Raw genomic sequence first — 19,509 nt, 5'->3', positions numbered from 1 at the left:
CAAAAAAAACAAAAAAACAAAAAAACAAACAAACAAAACACACACACACACACACAAAAGAAATAAAACTATTTTACTAATACTCATCATTGCTACGGTATGTCTTGTTTTAAATCACATTGAACATTCGTAGAAAACAATGTGGCATGTATTCATACAAAACAGCAGCTCAAACATTATAAGACACACAACAATAAGGTTTAATATAAGAAACAGTAAATGTCAAAAGACAAATACGGTGAGAGAGTTGGGCAATACATAAACAGGAAGAATAAGTATTAATGAAAGAAACAGTAAATATAAAATGAATAAATAACTAAATGACAGGAAAAAAAAACTAGCGGTACAGAGGCACACAGAGGTTTTAAACTCTTTAAAAGCATGAAGGAGTCTTCACCAAGTTTGTTTTCGATCAGCTGTAAGGCACTGAGGTGGTTGTTCACAAGATAGCTTTTAAAAGCTGAAAAAGTTGTTTTCTACTTCCCCACTTACAGGTATAAATAAAGAATTTTGCAAGGATCAGCAGGTTATTAAATGAAAAAGTCACTCCTTTTGTCTTTGAAGGTGGCTCCAAATATTACATCCTCTCTTGTTCGGGGTTTTGTTGAGATCCAGTCTTGCAGGTCTTCCCAGAGTCCAGAGTCCATGCAGTAAAAGAATAGATGGTCTGTTGTTTCAGTATCACTGTCACAAAATGTACAGATGTTACTGTCCAAGCTGAATCTTTGTTTTAATAGTTCTTTGGATGGAAAAACAGTTGAATAATGGAGTTTTTATTCAGCAGAGGTGGAAATAATTATTAGTTAGATGCAGGCGTATCAATTTGTTTGAGTTCCAATTGTCCACGAAATCTACTCCATACATTTGAAGTGCAGGTAACTGAAGTTCAGGAATTTGAATGTTCATATTCTGAACAAGTAGTTTGAATGAAAGAGGAATAGACTTTATTACTTTGTTAAATTGAGTATGTGGGAAATTTAAGTTATATGCAGACATTTTCATAAGACAGCTATTCTCCGTGATCATTTAATAAATGTTGTGTGGACCAAAACGTCTTTGTCCATCCAGTGATCCAAGAAAAAAACTTATTTCTATACAGTACATATCTATTATTCCAGACAGGAGTTTGGTGAGGAGTAAAATTGTGTACATGAGTTTCCAACATAACAATACCCATGAAATGAGGATAATTTAACAGGAAGTCTGTTAGGAAAAATATCACACCTAAGGACAAATTTGATATTTCCCATCATTTAAAACAAACTTTAACACAAACCCAAATGCTATTTTGATTTAACAAAGAGAACTTTTACAACTGCATTTAAACATTCAGTCAGTTGCTTGTAAAGCCTGTCCTTAAAGTTCTTTACCCATTTCTGATTTCTTTTTCGAGTTTTCTCCCAACTTAACACAACAACCTGCCTTTTAGACCCAATTAACACATCACTTTTAAAAACATTTTATGGTTTCTTCATGGTTTTTCTGTCTTCTTCAGACGGGTGTCTTCCCTGCTGCCTTTCAAACAGCGGAGGTGAGGCCCCTTCTGAAGAAGAGTAACTGAGATCCAAACATTCTTGATAACTACCGACCTGGATCCAACTTACATTTTTTAAGTAAAATTATTGAAAAACTTGTCTTTATGCAATTACATGAGTTTTTGCATAAACACAATATTTTATAAAAATATCAATCTGGTTTTAGAACAAACCACAGTACAGAGACGGCCCTTTTAAAAATTGTTAATGATCTTAGATCTATTTTTGTTAGGTGTGGGGGCGGTGGTGAGGACCCAAATGCAGGCGGATCAAGCAGGAGGCAGAACTGGTGCAAAGAAAAGGGTTTATTTTCCCCAAAATGCAGGAACAGGGAAACACACATTACAGGGGATGAACCACATAAGGACCACAAACCAAAGAACAAACCTAAAACAAATGTAGACACACACACAAACTTTCTGTCCTGGTTCTACTGGATCTTAGTGCCGCCTTTGATACAGATGATCACCAGATTTTACTAGACAGTCAGAAGTCTGCTGGACCTCTCGGGTACTGTTCTTAAATGGTTTTACTATCTCACAGATTCTTTGTAAGTATGGATACATGCTCCTCAAGAATCTATGAAGTCAAGTGTGGTGTTCCCCAGGGATCAATTTTAGGCCCAATACGTTTTAATTTGTACATGTTGCCTCTTGAGGATGTCATCGGGAGACGCAGCATTGATTTTCACAGCTATGCTGATGACACACAGCTTTACATCGCCGTGTCTCCTGATGACCTGGAGCCAGTTAATGTCCTTTTAAACTGGATTTTAGATATAAAGTCATGGATGGCAGAGAACTTCTTACAGCTCAATCAGGACAAACTGAAGTTTTAATTATCGGTCCCGAGGGCAAGAGAGACATAATTTTATTAAAACTACATCATTTTAATCCTTCTCAGTGTGTGAAAAATCTGGGTGTTCTTTTCGACTCTGACCTGGATTTTATTACTGTTATTTATTCTATATATATTGGCTGATTTCTGGATCGTGCATCAGCTGACTCTTAGACGGATAGACGGACTCCAGTAGAACGGTTCAGTTGCATTTAATGCAGAAGATTCAGTAGGTGGGGGTGTGTGTGTGTGGGTGTGTGTGTGTGGTCATCTGGAACAGAGAAACAAGTAGGTACCTCAATAAAAAGCAGTACCACATCAATATAAAGGATTTGACCTGCAGTAACACTGAATACCCTAGAGGGAGCTCTAACGCCACAAATGAAATACCTTGGAAAACCACCACAGGTTAAATACACCAAACGAATATAGGTAACAGTTGAAATACCTTTACAAACATATGGCAATGCTTGACACCACATTAAATAATGATTTATAAGTGCACATGTAGTGCAGCCACGGATTGTAGCAAGAACGAGTGGCTATGCAGATTATTATCATGACTAAAGAATAAACAAATTTTTTTTTCTCCTGTAAACCTGTACTCACTTGAGTAGGAACGCACACAGAACTCAGAACAACCAGGAGTAACTTAGGATGGGCCCGGATGGCGATCTTTGCTCGGTTAATGTTGCACGTATACTGTAGAGACTGTCGGACCGTAAAATAAAACTTAACTCGCTATAATTGAGCTGAACTACAACAGGACAGGGGCATTCTGGGTAACGTAGTGTTACGGCAGCTGCGGCTCATTCTGCCGTTGATTGCCTGGCTTGGAGGCTCTCGTTCTGGAGTGGCTGGATTCAACACACCTCAGTCTCCTCCCTTCTGATTGGTCTGACAATTAGCCAATCAGGCTGCAGCCTAATAGAAGCCAAGATTGAAAAAGGCTGCTGCAGCAGCCAGTCAGGAGGGGGAGAGCCGGAATGGCTCAGGCCGCTTTCCCTCTCACGCTGTGCACTGGGTGTGTGTCGTGGTGTTTAAGTTTGGTTGTAATTAGTTCTGTGTTGGGCTAGGTTAGAGTGTTTTTGTTTGTGACGACGGTCACATTAGTTTATGGATCTGCTGCTTTTTATTTGGTTTTAGGTTTCACCCCGAGTTGCAGTTATGTTGTGGGTTGCACTCGGTGGATTTCTGGGCTATATTTGGTTTGTTTCTTTCAGCAGGTCCGCTAACCCCAGCACTTGTTTATTTTGTGTATTTTCTGTTACACGTTTTCACTCGCCGTTCACAGGGTTTTAATAAAATGGTTTTATTTTGCTTTACCATCTGTCCCCAGCGTCATCTTTTGTTGCGCCCAATCATACCCCTATATTGGCTCGTACCACGTAGTCCCTGTTAGTCCACAGACTTTTAACAATTGCACACATCAGAAATATAACAAACTGGATTTTATCATTTTAAAAACATCGCCAGTCGTCCATTTATCTCTCTTGCCATCACGGAGTTGCTGATGCTTTTATTTCTAGTAGAATAGATTATTGTAATGCCCTGCTCTCTGGTCTTTCTAAAAAGTCCATCTTAAACCTACAGCTACTTCAGAACTTGGCGGCACGAGTTCTGACGAGGAGCAGAGGGCGGGAACACATCACACCGGCTTTAAAATTGTTGCATTGGCTCCCCGTGCATTTCAGGATAGATTTTAAGGTTCTTTTATCCATCCACCCATTTTCTGCCGCTTATCTGGAGTTGGGTTGCGGGGGCAGCTGCCAAAGCAGGGAAACCCAGACTTCCCTCTCCCCAGCCACATTCACCAGCTCATCCGGAGGGATCCCGAGGCATTCCCAGGTGTAGTCCGTCCAGCGTGTCCTGGGTCTTCCCTGGGGCCTCTTTCCGGTGTGTATATATATGCATGTTTGTGTGTGCAACTGTATGATATAAAGTTTGATTTGATTTGATTTTTATAGTGGACTCAATTTTTTCCAGATGAAGGTAAAGTTGACCTAATTTAGAGTTTTGATAGTTTGGTATGGCTGTTGAGTAAGCAGGACATATACACCAAATGAGCCAGTGACTCCATTTTGGTAAAGTAAGTTCTACCAAAGAGTGTCAGGTCTCTCTGAAGCCATTTATTTAATTGAGATTTGCAGGTCTGGATTTTTTGTTCTGTTAAGATTTTCTCTGAGTCTAATATGTTTAGTTATATGGATTCTAAGATGCATCACTTAGGATTTTATGGGAATATTGTAAGCTTCTGTATTGCTATCAGTTCACATTTCTGGAGAGTTAATGTTAAACCTGATGCTTTGGGAAATTTTTAATTAATTCAAGAACATGAGGGATTTGTTCCAGATTTTTATAGGAAGACGGCGGTGTCATCAGCTAGTTGACTAAGTGGCAGAAGTTTTTTTTGGACATCTTCAAACTGTCCCTGCAGCTTTCCACGGTTCTTGTCCTCCATCATTTTGCCTGTGCCCAGCAAAACCAGCATTACCTGCCTCAATGATCACCGCCCCATCGCTCTCACCCCAGTCATTATGAAGGGCTTCCAGCGGATCCTCCTAAAGCACATTAAGGATGCCGTCCCTGCCGGCCTGGACAGCCACGAAGGATGCTGTCTCCATAGCGCTTCGCATGGCCCTGACTCACCAACTCCTGTGTTAGGAAGCTGTTTGTGAACTTCAGCTCAGCCTTTAACATCGTTCTCCTGGACCTGCTGGCCCTGAAGCTCCACAACCTGGTCTGCCAGCATCATTCTGCACCTGGATCAGGGACTTCCTCACCAACCGACCGAGGTGGTGAGGATAGGGAAGTCAACATCTTAACTACTGATCCTCACCACTGGAATGCTTCAGGGTTGTGTGCTCGGCCCCGCCCTCTTCACCCTCTTCACACAGGACTGCTCTGCCATCCACCCACCACCATGGCTGGGAAGTCTGCAGAAGATCCCACCGTGGTGGGTGTCATACCCAACAATGATGAGACCCACTACAGAGAAGAGGTCCAGAGTCTCACAGAATGCTGTTCCAGGAACAATCTGGTTCTTATCAACAAGACCAGGGAGGTCCTAATAGATTCCAGGAAGTCCAGGAAGACTGAGCACACTCCTCTCTGCATCCATGGAGAGGCAGTGGAGCGAGTGCACAGCATGAAGGTCCTGGACATCCACATTTCCTCTGACCTCTCCTGGACTGAACACTTCCCACCTGGTGAAGAAGGCCAACAACAGCTCTTCTTCCTCAGGAAGGTGAAGCACCGGGACTCTCTTCTCAGCTGCTGGTGAACTTCTACAGAGCCTCCATGGAGAGCATCCTGTGTCTCAGAGTGACGGTACGGCAGCTGCACAGGACCAGAGGAGCTTAGCCCGGCTGGTGAGGACAGCTCAGGGGATTGTGGGCCGCTGTCTACCAGATCTGGACCCCATCTACACCACCCGAGTCCACACACATAACAGTAACACACACACACACACACACACACACACACACACACACACACACACACACACACACACACACACACACGGTACCATGTAGTACTTTGTGGTACCAAGTTTCTACAATGGTAAAACAAACTGAGCTTGTTTTACCATTGTAGAAACTTTCTGTTACTTTACAAAGGTTTGGCCCAAAGCCATAAATATGGAGAACATTGAAGAGAAACTGATGCTCTAAAATATCAAAAGAGTTGAAGTCCAGGAACAGAATGAAACCTCTGCTATGGTATGTCTTGTTCTAGTCCCAAATGTCCCAAAGTCCCTAAACTTTGGCAACTATGGCAACTGATGTCTGGTTCACTAATATAATGAGGTAATTTCAGATCTACAGTATAAGAAAATTCATGTATTTTTTAAAACATTAAATATATAAATCTCTTCTAAAAGTCTTGCAGGAAAAACCATATAAACCTGCAAATGACCACAATTAGGTTCTTTAAAACAATGCCATCATCCACTTGTGTGGTGTTTAATCTTATTAAAATGATTTGACAGTTTCACAGACACACAGGCCATATTGTTACCTCGGCCAAAGCAGAGGTTATGTTTTTGGCTGTGTTGGTCAGTCTGTCTAGTTCGTCCGTTCGTCCATCTGTGTGTCTGTGTGTCTTTCTGTACGTCTGTTCATCTCTGTCTGTTCGTCCGTCTGTCTTTCAGTCTTTCTGTTTGTTTGTTTGGCTTCCTGTCTGTCATAAAGCATTATATTATGCAGACAATTCAAAACTGTGCACTGGATGTCAGCTGATATTCAGAGGCACTGCTTGCCCACAAGCAAACCAGGCAAATACTTCGGCCGACCAACTTTGAATCAAGACAGAGCATTGACAATGTTGAGAGTTTGCAATGACAGCGGCCGACCGCTACATAACACCCAGAAATGATCCCCACTAGGACTGAGTATCCTCGCTAGTGTTTACCTGGTCAAGATCACACAAACAGTGCAGTTAAATCTTCCCTTATAGTTCGATTAAATGTTGTCTCATTGTCTCAGTGACACACATCTGAGTACATTAGGTAAAAAACATTTACTTACCAAATATAAAGGACGGACAGACAGACAGACAGACATAGATAGATAGATAGATAGATAGATAGATAGATAGATAGATAGATAGATAGATAGATAGATAGATTTGTACAAAATAGGTAACAGCAAGTAAATAAGGTGCATGGAGTCTTGAGGCAAAGGTCAATAAACCAATCTCAGCAGGTGATGGTGAAGACTTTAATAATACTGATGCAATTATAATAACGGCTCCTGGTTCATCACCGTTCTATGGGTCTTGTTACTTATAATATTGCACAAGCATCTTACTGTCTACCCAATGACAGTTTTTTGAACAGCTAATTATTCATTATTGAATGTGGCACAACAGTTTATGTAGCACACTGCACATTTATGTACATAGATTATTTACTCAGTTTTTTTTTATCTTCCTAATTTTTTAAGTTTATTTTTAGTTTATAATCTTTTATGGCATTCAGTGTGGACAGCAAAGTAAGAGTTTCATTGTTCAGGGAAACTTGTTTCCTCACTGGACAGATCACAAACACTGTCCATAGGTTCAAATCTTGAACCTATGGACAGCAGGTTGAGGAAGTAAAGAGGAGTCTGATGGCCTGGGTTGTGGCGGTCAGAGGGAAGGACTTTCAACACTATCTCCCTTCATGCGTGTTTGCTCTCGGCATTTTCATAATGGGAAGTAGGAGAGTTTTGTTTTGTTTTTTTTTTTTGCTGTTTGTGTAAGTAATGTCAATGAATATGCTTTTTTGCTTTGTACAGTCGCTATTGTCACACCCGCACTAGTCCTCACCACATTCTGCCCAGCCAAACTCCACAGTAATCACTCCCCTGATCACCTACACCTGTTCCTGATCTTCTCACCCTGCCATAGTCACTCCAGTCTTGCACGACAGCCAATCGCTCTCACGATCACACCTGTCCCCAATCTCTTCACCACTCCTCCAGCACCACGTTCACTCCCTGTCGGACCTTGTTGTTGCTTCACTGATGGACTTATCCTCATTCCCAGCCCGGCTCTGTGTGTCCTGATCTTCTGGCAGCTTCACCATGTCCCTACCAGTCGTAAGATCATTTCACCTGTCCTATGGTAGTTAATAAAGAGTATTAATCCTTCTCCTGTCTCCAAGGGGTCCATCCATAACTATATTTACATTGGCTAACTTCACTTGTAAACTACAGGCAAAGAGGGAGGGATATAGAAAAGGGTTATTTATTTTTTATTCATCTTACATCAAGACATCACAGGGTGAATAATTTTAAATATACAGGTAAACAACAAGAACACAGAACATATACAGACGTGGACAAAAGTGTTGGTACCCTTCGGTTAATGAAAGAAAAACAATGGTCACAGAAATAACTTGAATCTGACAAAAGTAATAATAAATAAAAATTCTATGAAATTTAACCAATGAAAGTCAGACATTGCTTTTCAACCATGTTTCAACAAAATTATTTAAAAAATAAACTCATGAAACAGGCTTGGACAAAACTGTCACTGTGCTGTTTGGTGACATGGTGTGTACCACACTCAACATGGACCAGAGGAAGCAAAGGAAAGAGTTGTCTCAGGAGATTAGAAAGACAATTATAGACCAGCATGTTAAAGGTAAAGGCTATAAGACCATCTCCAAGCAGCTTGATGTTCCTGTGGCTACAGCTGCACATATTATTCAGAAATGTAAGATCCATGGGACTGTAGCCAACCTCCCTGGACGTGGCCGCAGGAGGAAAACTGATGACAAACCAAAGAGAAGGATAATACGAACGGTAACAAAAGAGCCCAGAAAAACTTCTAAAGAGATTAAAGGTGAACTTCAAGCTGAAGGAACATCAGTGTCACATCACACCATCCGTCCTTGTTTGAGCCAAAGTGGACTTAATGGGAAACGACCAAGGAGGAACCATTGTTAAAAACAAACCATAAAAAAGCCAAACTACATGTTGACAAGCCACAAAGCTTCTGGGAGAATGTCTTATGGACAGATGAGACAAAGATGGAACTTTTTACCAAGGCACATCAGCTCTGTGTTTACAGATGGAAAAATGAAGCATATGAAGAAAAGAACACTGTCTCTACTGTGGAACATGGAGGAGGCTTTGTTATGTTCTGGGCTGCTTTGCTGCGTCTGGTACAGGGTGTCTTGAATCTGTGCAGGTACAATGAAATCTCAAGACTATCAAGGGATTCTAGAGAGAAATGTGCTGGTCAGTGTCAGAAAGCTTGGTTTCAGTCGCAGGTCATGGGTCTTACAACAGGACAAAGACCCAAAACACAGCTAAAAACACCAAGAATGGCTAAGAGGAAAACATGGACTATTCTAAAGTGGCTTCTATGAGCCCTGACCTGAATCCTATTGAGCATCTTTGGAAGGAGCTGAAACATGGCGTCTGGAAAAGACTCCCTTCAAACCTGAGACAACTGGAGCAGTTTGCTTATGAGGAGTGGATTAAAATACCTGCTGAGAGGTGCAGAAGTCTCATTGACAGTTACAGGAATCGATGGATTGCAGTGGTTGCCTCAAAAGGTTGTGTTACAAATTATTAAGTTAGGGGTACCATCATTTTTGTCCAGGCCTGTTTCATGAGTTTATTTTTTTAAATAATGGTTGCATGGTTGAAAAGCAACGTCTGACTTTCATTGGTTAAATTTCATGTAATCTTTATTTATTTTTACTTTTGTCAGATTCAAGTTATTTCTGTAACCATTGTGAGTTTTTCCTTTATTAACCGAAGGATACCAACACTTGTGTCCACATCTGTATGTATCAATGCATGAGATTTTCTGTTGTGCTCTGAGAGATCTGATGGATGGTGAACTGGTCTGATTAAGTGTTTAAGATTGTGGAAGCATCCAATGTTAACTCGCTTTCTACATAAAAACAATGATGTGATTGCAGGTCAACCAGCTTATGAAATGATGGAGGCTGACCCAGATTGGGCAACATCCCTGCTTCTAGGACACATCAGTTACACCCACAAACGCTGCACGCTTTGCAAGATGAAGACGACGGGATCAGCTGAGCAAAGAGACATTGCAAGCAGCAAAGATGGGGCCCACCAGGATGCAGACACTGGAGAGCTACAGACCAGAGAGGAGACACATAAGGCTGGAGAAGAAGATGATCAGCTGATCACAGAGGATGAGACACATGATGAAGATGATGTGTGTGTAAAGTTAGACAGTTGAAAGTTTTTTTTCATATTATTTAATTTACTATTAGCTCCGTGGCGCTACTGACGTGTTGGTATGTGTTTTAATTTTCCCATATTCTTAGTATGTCAATGCATAAAACTGCCATAAAATATCATGTAGTTAACAGTAAATCCGCTGCCCGTCTCCACTACACTGCTCTCAACACAGATGTGTCTTTTAATTATTTTTTTCCTTTGGTACTGTCGCTCCTTTTACTTTTCACTCTTCTTCTCTCTGACCCTTTCATGATTAACGGTAATCCCACCGTCATTATATTAATGAGACACGTGGCACACACTCGAACATCAGGCCCAGCTTGCTAGCACACATTAGCACTTTGCACGATTCACACAAATGCACACACGCTGTGTATGAGGGAACAGTATACACACATATGCAGAAATTTAATACACTCATCTATTTCGCACTCTCAACTGGCAGACACACATGCACGGAGAGGCAGTGGAACGCACACGCACACTTCCATAATATGCAGGTAGCTCTCTTTTTATTTGTCGGGTGTCGGACACTTTGAGGTGTGTTACTTGGAATGTGTGTGGAGCTGGTACAAGGTAAAAGAGGTTAAACATTTTAAATTGGCTGCAGGAGATGAAGGCAGACATTGTCCTCTTACAGGAAACTCATTTATCAAATTCAACAATAGATCTTCTTCCAACAGCCCAGTTTCCACACGTGTATTCAGCTTGTTATAATTCTAGGCAGAGAGGAGTAGCAACTCTCATTAATAGAAGGTTAAACTCTGAAATTAATAACACAATCACAGATCCAGAAAGCAGATTTATAATAGTTACATTATCTATTCAAAATGTTATCTATTACAAATGTGTATAGTTTAAATGTAGATGATCCCTCCTTCTTTCACTCCCTCTTTGCCTCACTCTATGGTCACTCAGATAACACACTAATTATAGGAGGTGATTTTAACATTATACTAGACAAACAAAGTACCACAGGAGCTCTTCAAGTCTGGAAATCCTCAGAAACTGTTAAACATGAAGGGTTTTGGTCTCTGTGATGTTTGGCGCTCTCACCATCCCACACTAAGAGAATACACCTTCTTCTCTTCAGTCCACCATTCCTATTCTAGATTAGATTATTTCTTAACTAGCAGCTCGCTGATGAATGACATGTCAGAAATCAGAATCCATCCTATTAGCATTAGTGATCACGCACCAGTATCATTCACTCTGAGAAGTAAGAGCAATAAACCAGCAACTAGAAACTGGAGATTTACTACGTCATTACTTAAAGATCCTGAGTTTATCAACTACTTTTTTTTTTTTTAACCTGTCCTGTCCAGCTTCATAGCAGCAAAATGATAATCTGGTTGCTGCTATGATGCTGAACAAATTTGCTCTGCCAAGGGGAGGCCTATGGGTAAGGCTCCTCTTGATAATCTGATCCATTTATTTATTTATTTACTTTGAATCACAGAATCTATGTAATCTTGCTGGACCTGGCCAGAGGGGACAGAAAAAGATGGAAAATAGCAAAAAGAGCAAAAGGGAAAGAAGAAAGGAGACAAAAAGATCACAGACAGAAGGAAACAACCCTTCAATCCACACCATCACCAGACAACAAACTGTTACACCTGTACATGAACACACCAGAAAATTTCCTACAACTTTTACAAAAAAAAGAGCTGCTAGTCATTAAGAGTTTTTAAATAATAACCAAATCAAAAAGACATATCATGAAAACAGCGACCAGATACTAACTCACAGGAAAAATAAAAAGAAGAATTATCTCTTAGTATAAAAACCCACTGGACAACTCAGTGATTGTGTCAGCATGCAGAGGATGAGGAAGAGGAGTGATCAGTGATGAAGAGTGGTGAGTGAGATTGTGCAAATGGAACCACGCCTCTACGGAGGTCAGAGGCAGACCAGGGCAGCCCAGAGACCCGAGCCCTCAGCAGCAGCCCCAGAGTACTAACCCAAGCTACCCCACCCCGAAAACGACTCCAGCCCCACCCGAAGGGCGGCAGAGGAGAGCCCTAGCAAGAGCCCCCCGCGGTCTTGGGGCACAGGTCCCAGTGGGCCAAGATCGGCAGCCGCCGGCCCCACCGGGGACCGGCCACCCAGGGCAGCCCAAGCGTAGGGCCCAGGGCCCGAGGAGCACAGAGGCGGCCGCCCCACCCCCCAAAGGCAGAGGGCCTGCAACATGCCTAGGAGGACCAGGCCCCCCCAGACAACCACCCGGCGTAGGCCAGCACACACCCCGATGTTCCAGCTGCACACCGTGGGAACCAGGGCGCCATCGACCCCCTCCCCCCACCCTCCACCTACTCCAATCTGCACCCCATATAGCCCCACACTCACACCCTCCCCTGTACCGTACCCACAAACATTCACCATCACACAGTCACGTCACACATAACCCATCCACCCACCCACCAAGGCGGACCAGAGGACAGTGAGCCCCAAGCAATACCCCCCCGCCCCCCAAGCACCCACACCTGACCCAGCACCCATAGAGCCAGCAGCCCACTAGCGCAGCCACCCCGGGTCCCGGCCCCTGGGGCAACCACCTCCCCCTGCTCGTCCCCGGCCACACCCAGGGGGAACAGGGGTGTGAGAGGTCCCCATTACCCTCTCCCTCCCCGCTCCTGACTGTTTATGTAGTGTGTGTTGTTTGCAATTAAAATTGAGGGGCAGTGACAGCAATGAGCCAGGAGCCAGGCCACCTAAGTGACCCCGCCCGACATGCACATGACTCGCCCCCCAGGTGTTGTTTGTGTGTTGTGTTTTTTGTGTTTTAGTGTCTAAGCGCAATTAAAGTCACCATGAGTCACCACAGGGTGCATCCGAGGAGACCACTGAATGGGCCCCCTACGCTACTACTCACTTTATCAGCTACTTTAAAAGAGAATGGTCCTTATATCTAGAAAACAACGACTTGCCAGAAGCTTCAGCGTGTGTTCTTTGTGAAGCAGGAAAAGCAGTAATGAGAGGGGAAATAATTTCCTTCTCTTCCCAAAAGAAAAATAAGGAAACTTTGAGAATTTCAGAGTTAGAACTCAGAATTAAATCCTTAGAGGATGTTTACCATGTCTCCCCAGAAGAACACACACTGAACCATATAAGGAAAGTTAAACCTGAACTTAATGAAATAATAGAAAGTTAGATGGTTAGATGTCGAGCAAGCATTGTGTGAGGATCTGTTTATCTCTGACCTGCCATTCATCAGCTCAGCCATCAAAACACATAAGTGTTTTAAAAGCATTAATATGAGTTCTTCTTTAGTGGCTTGGTGGGATTTTCTAAAAATAACCAAATCCTCACTTTTTCCATGTAAGTTTACACCCCTCTGGAACAACCCTGACATCCTGCAAAACAAAAAGCTTATCAATTTCACTCAATGGAAAAATAAAGGAATAAAACAGTTAGAACATATAATAGAAAATGGAAACTTCTTATCATTTAATATTCTCACTTCACAATATGGAATCAGTAGCAAAAGTTTTTAGAATATCACCAGCTTAAATCTATTATATGTAAAAAATATACCATTAATCAATTAAACTTACAGCTACCTATTAGGGTGGCAGAATTCATGAATCTCAATGCCCCAAAGCTATTATCAAAAACATATAGACTATTATCCAAACTAGAAGACTCAATCTGTCTTCCAACTTCAAAATGGGAGGGGGACTTATCCGGTAACTTTAATAAAGATAAATGGTCACAAATATGTTTAAACACCTTTGAAATGACTAAGAATTCAAATATGCAACTAATACAATTCAAAATTCTGCATAGAACTCATTATACAGGACAAAGGATGTTCAGGATGGGTCTGTCACAATCAAACATCTGCCCACACTGCAATGAAAATACACCTGACAACTATCTCCATGCCTTGTGGTCCTGCACACCTGTCCGCAGGTTCTGGCTTCAGGTATGTGAAGACATGTCAACATGGCTTAAGTGTAATTGTTATATGAAAGTGTAGCGTTACACAACAACAAGGGCGACCAGCTACACCATACAGTTAAGTTCTTTAGGACCCCACGGGCCAGAGACATGTCATCATATAAAAATGAATAATTTTATTTATACAAGCCAAACCAATGTTAGCACTGTGGCAGGAGAGGGAAATCGCTTTCAGGGGCAGGCTCAGCATGCGGCAGCTCCAATCACCAACAAAGGAGAAAAAGGGGTCTGCACTCTAAACACCAGTGTTATCACTCACACTCACTCATACACAGCAACCAAGGGAGATAGGGGACCACCACCAGGGATTGGACAGCCGCTCTGGGCTTGCAGCATCTGACAAAAAAAAGGGGAACACGGTTTAAAACACAACGGCCACAGTGTTACATATTCATAAGATAACAAAAAAAACAAACCAAATACTCATGCAACTAAATGAACAAACAAATTAATACCACATAAGAAAATTAATTAAAACAGCACAAGCCTGTGTGGCTAGTTAGTTCATGCTTCAGTAATCAAGCAGTCTGTCCGGCCCACAGGTCCACAGCAGAGCCAAACCGGGCCGCAAGACAGCTGAACGAACGAAACCAACAACTACGTAGAGCCCAAACAGCAGCGATCCCCGAAGAGTGATGGCGGAGAGCAGTCCAAGACCTGCCGCCTCTAAAAGAGGCAGCGGAGATTCATTACAAAAATTAATCCAACCGTTGAGCATGAAACAAATTAATACATACTGCTTTGTTGGCATGCACACAGCCCTGGAAGGGCGACTCAATTGTGCCTTGATCTAAAACATGCACAAGAATCAGCTGGAAGTCGAGCAGAAGGCAAATAAAGAAAAACATACATCGTGGAGCGGACATATCACCGTGTGCACTGCATCCAGCACAGCGGCCAGCCTCCCAGCCTCAGCAGCGAGTAGGGCTGTGTGGAAGCTGACCTTTTGCAGACAGCATGCTAAATCCAAAGCTTGACGCCAAATACATCCACTATGAGAGATTGAAGAAAAAGAAACCAGCTGGGCAAACACATCCGCTCTTAAAAGGACCCGTTGCCTCGCCCCTTAATCAAGGTGGTTGTGGCAAGACTGGAAGTGCCATATAGTGTCCAGGAGAGAATCATGATCAAGAGAGAAACAACCTCCGGCCAAATAATATTCCTGCAAACCCCACACTGTCTACTAGGTGACTTGGGTGACATTAATATGGCAATTAACTCTGCACACATGATCCTCATGGTCTTATGCATCGCAAAGAAAACTATCCTTGTAAACTGGAAAACAAAAATAATCTGTGTTTTCAGCAGTTTAGGAATCTCTTAGTAGACCACACCAGTAGTGAGACAATGTCTGCCTCCTTGAAGAACCAGTTAGCTCACTTTGGGGGTTGGAAAATGGCCAGGAGTGACTGGTGATCTGGGCTCTTCCGCTATTCTCCTCCCACTCCTCTCCTTCCCCCCTGGGTATGTGGTGGGTGGGTGCCTTCTGGGGTCAATGGCGGCTCGTTGGCTGCGGTCGCTGTTTTGCCCAGTCATGGGGGGGCGGCTCTGTGGACAGATGCTCTCAATTATTTTGTGTTTTCTAAACTTGCATTAATTCATGTTTTATGTTGTTTGTTGACTTTGTGTTATGTGAATTTGTGTTTTCACTTCCTAATTTGAAGGGTTACTGGCCTAGTTGTGTGTGACCAGACTGATTTGATGTGGGTGTGTTCAATAAAGAGCCGTTGACTCACAGCTGTTTTGATTGTGAGCTGAGCCGATTCAAAAGCACTTTTTGTCTCCCATGCTTTTTTTTTTTCACATAAGTTTTATTGGTAAAACTGGTTTCTTTGGTTTACACAAGTCTTGACTCAACACAGAACCGTTGTGAAGCTCGGATCTGCCAACAGGTTATGGGCCCAGGAGAAGTTAAAGATTATAATGTGTTTTCCACTGCGATGATGAACTTGTAAGCACAATGAGTAGACGTGTCGCTGATTTAAGCCTGTTGGTCCCGACTTTTGTTTGATGGAGATGAAAATAATTATAAACTTTGGGAGACTAAATTGAGCCACCTTCGATTTCAAGAGTTGAAGAACACTATTCTAAACCCACCAATGATGAGGATACAGCAAAGAATGCAGAGGCAAATGCAGAACATATCCAGTTTTTAGATGACAAAAGCCTTTCGCTGGTTCTGTGTGAGGCAGCTGATGAAGGGAAGTAAACATTAAGGATTTTGAGAGACTATTATCAAGGTAAAGGAAAGCCTCGTATCTTCAGCCTTTATACTGTCTTCACTTAAAAAGTCAGCAAATGAAAGTGTGACTGAATAGGATCTTTTGTGCTGAGGCTGCCATCACAGCGTTGAGAAATGCTGGTGAAACCTTAAGTGATGGCCTGACGTTAGCTATGGTTCTGAAAGGGCTGCCTGAATCTTTTCGACCATTTGCCATCCATGTCACACAACTTGATGAGACCATGTCATTTGCAGAGTTTAAAACAAAGTTATGGAGCTACGAGGATACTGAAAAGATGCATGCTGCCGCAGCAGATGACACTGTGATGTAGGCGCGTTTGCACCAGAGAGGTAAACCTCCAACCCAAGTGACTGAGGAGCAGAGAAGGTAACAGCGGACCTGGTGTGCTTCAGATGGGACTTGAAGGGACATCTGGCCAGGACCTGACAGCGAAAGTCTTGGTGGAGTTACTGCAAAAGCACCTCACACTTCGACACCACCTGCAGACGGAAACAGCGCAGAGAACGAGACGATGCACACAAAGCCTGTGGCAAGAAAGATACCCAGGACGGGACAGGTATGAGGAATGACATATGCAATGAATAAACATTGTTCTTGATATTTTGTATACCTAGCTATTGATATATGAAAACTCATTTGTCCTGCCTTTGTTGCATTTCAATGGCCTGCATCATTGAAGAGTCAGTGTCTTCCCTCAGCCTGGTGACACTAACTTCTGACTGCCCCAGTATATCAAACACCGTTTCTGCAAACTGGGACAGCTGCCTGGCAGATGGTCCACCCCCTAAAAAGAGATCCAGTGACCAACATGTACACAATAATAAGGCATTTAAATTAATGTTGCCAGCAGGTGTAAGTAAGTGGTACATCGCTCACCTGTGCATGAAGATTCATGTTTGCGTGCTGCATTCTCCTCTTTTGCTTTTGACTGCAACACCTACCACCACTTCTCGCAATCCCCACCTGTCTGCACTACCAGCAGGAAGGAGGCATTTATCTGTTGTGCTATACTTTCCCATGCTTTCTTCTTGGCTTGTACTGTAACACTGGGGCCAAACGTATCTCTCAAAACACTTTTATGCTCATTGACCAACTGATCCAGGAGCAAACACTGTTCCTTTGTCCAGTTGGGTTTCCTTGTTCTTTTCTTTTCCATTGCTGTTCACTGGTTTGTGGTAGATTTGAAAGCCAACCAACACTGCTTCAGACATTGATGGAAGCTGAGCCATTTTACCTTCGTTAATACAAAATGGAGTTGAAATGTTCAAAGTTTAAAGCCCAACAACTACCAGCATTGTAAATGTAAGCAAATAAATGTAACTATCAGCATGTGAGCACTGCACAAGTGGGTCTGAGTTTCTACACATTCTGTAGGATAATTGTAAAGTATAGCTTACCATTCATTTAATAGATTTCCTTTATATGTAAAATATTATTTATAACTGCACAGTTTTCATACAGATTAGATTCTGTGATTAAGTGTATTGATTTGACAGTCCATCTTATGCCCATTATCACCGAAGGTGTGTCTAGCTTTTAGGCTCAACCAATCACAGCTCTTAAAAAGATGACTCATACCTAGCAACGGGGTCAACCACACCTCCTCACTCAGATAGGAGTTGCTGTCGATTCCTTGAGTTCTCTGAAAATCTTTTGGAATCACTCCTAGGCTAAAACTCCTTGCTAGGAGTTTATAGGTTAAGTTAGGAGCTCTCTGAGAGGATTCTCAGGATCTTTAGGAATACTGATTCAGATTAATGAACTTCCTCTCAAGTTCTTTATAAGCCTATTAACGAGCCATTCATTAGATTCAGGTGTGTTATAGTAGGTTTACCTTCAAAACATGCAGGGCAGGGCGTCCTGAGGAACTAGACTTAGAAACACGGCCCTAACCTCTGGCTACCTAAAGTCCACTCAGTTTTAAATGAGAAACAAGTGAGAGTAAACATTAAAAATGTACTGCTATCTATATTTGCATCATACTGAAACATTCTGATGGGATCAGGGAACCCAAAGTGGTGAGGTTCCAGTTCCAGAGATGTTCGTCTTCCACATCCTGATTGCTCAAAGCTGTTGTGGTAGAATAAAGAGGGCTCACTCCTTAAAATTTGTTTTATTTATGTTTATAAAGTACGTTTACCTAGAAGGAGCAACCTGCTGGTGACAGGAAACGAGGGCTGTACAATTTCTTTCCTCCTGGTGTGGTGGCCAGCAGCTTTCTGAAGTTGCAGACATGCCAGATGTACTGAGGACACTTTGTGGACGACAGGTTGATTTCATCCAGAGAGAAACCCCCTGCCTATAGACTCTTCCTCCTCACCCCCTCAAACAGGATACCTGCATTCTGTGTAATGTTCAGGTTGATGCTGTGCAGCTCCCAGGAGCCCATCATACCTCCTGAGACAACACTTTATCAGCTTCAAATGGTCTGACAGAAATTCCAGAATTTCCTTAAGATCCAGCACAGAATCTGGTGAACATGTCAGAAAATATTCCAGAGTTCATGTGTAAAAATGGCTTTATAGAAATCCATAGATGCAATCATTAGGCATTGACTTAGTGGCCCTACCACTCAGGTTTTTTAGAAATAAGAAGCCCTTCTCTTTCTGGCACTGGAATATGGCTGATAGTATGGATAACAGTAATGTAGTGAACCATGTTAAATTTGTCACTTGAAATGCTTTTGATAAGCAACATTTAACAGCCGGGGTTGGCTGGTTTATGCTCTTAGACCCAGAGCTGTTGTGGAGGAAGAACTGCAGACAAGGGCTCCAGGTTTGGGATAAAGCCAACAACTCCAGAGGGAAGCTTGCTCACCGGGTTCAGCTGAAAGCAGTGCTGAGATGCACGAATTCACTGTGGAACCAGCGTCTCCTGCACATCTCTCGGAGGACCAGACTGCAGATGAGTTGCTGGACAGCATCGTCATGTGTGTGTGTTGTTCTGTGATTACATTTTGGAGCATACCACACACAATACGATCAAAACAGATTTTTTTTATCTTCACATGTGAGGTCTCAACCAGATAAAAAATCTCATGAGATTAGAAAAATCATTGTGTGTGTACCAGGCATGTTTCATCTTGGTTTATATTCTGGTGTTTGTCATGTTTAGTTCAGTTTGTAGTTTTCCCTCGTGTGCTCTGTGGTTTCTGTTCCTGGCTCGTTAGTCTCAGTCAACAGCATCATTCTGCCTCCTGCCTTACAGCAGTCATCAGCTACA

The sequence above is a fragment of the Melanotaenia boesemani genome, chromosome 14 (genome assembly GCF_017639745.1).
Source record: "Melanotaenia boesemani isolate fMelBoe1 chromosome 14, fMelBoe1.pri, whole genome shotgun sequence".
NCBI lineage: Eukaryota > Metazoa > Chordata > Actinopteri > Atheriniformes > Melanotaeniidae > Melanotaenia > Melanotaenia boesemani.
Note: the sequence above shows the minus strand (reverse complement) of the source record.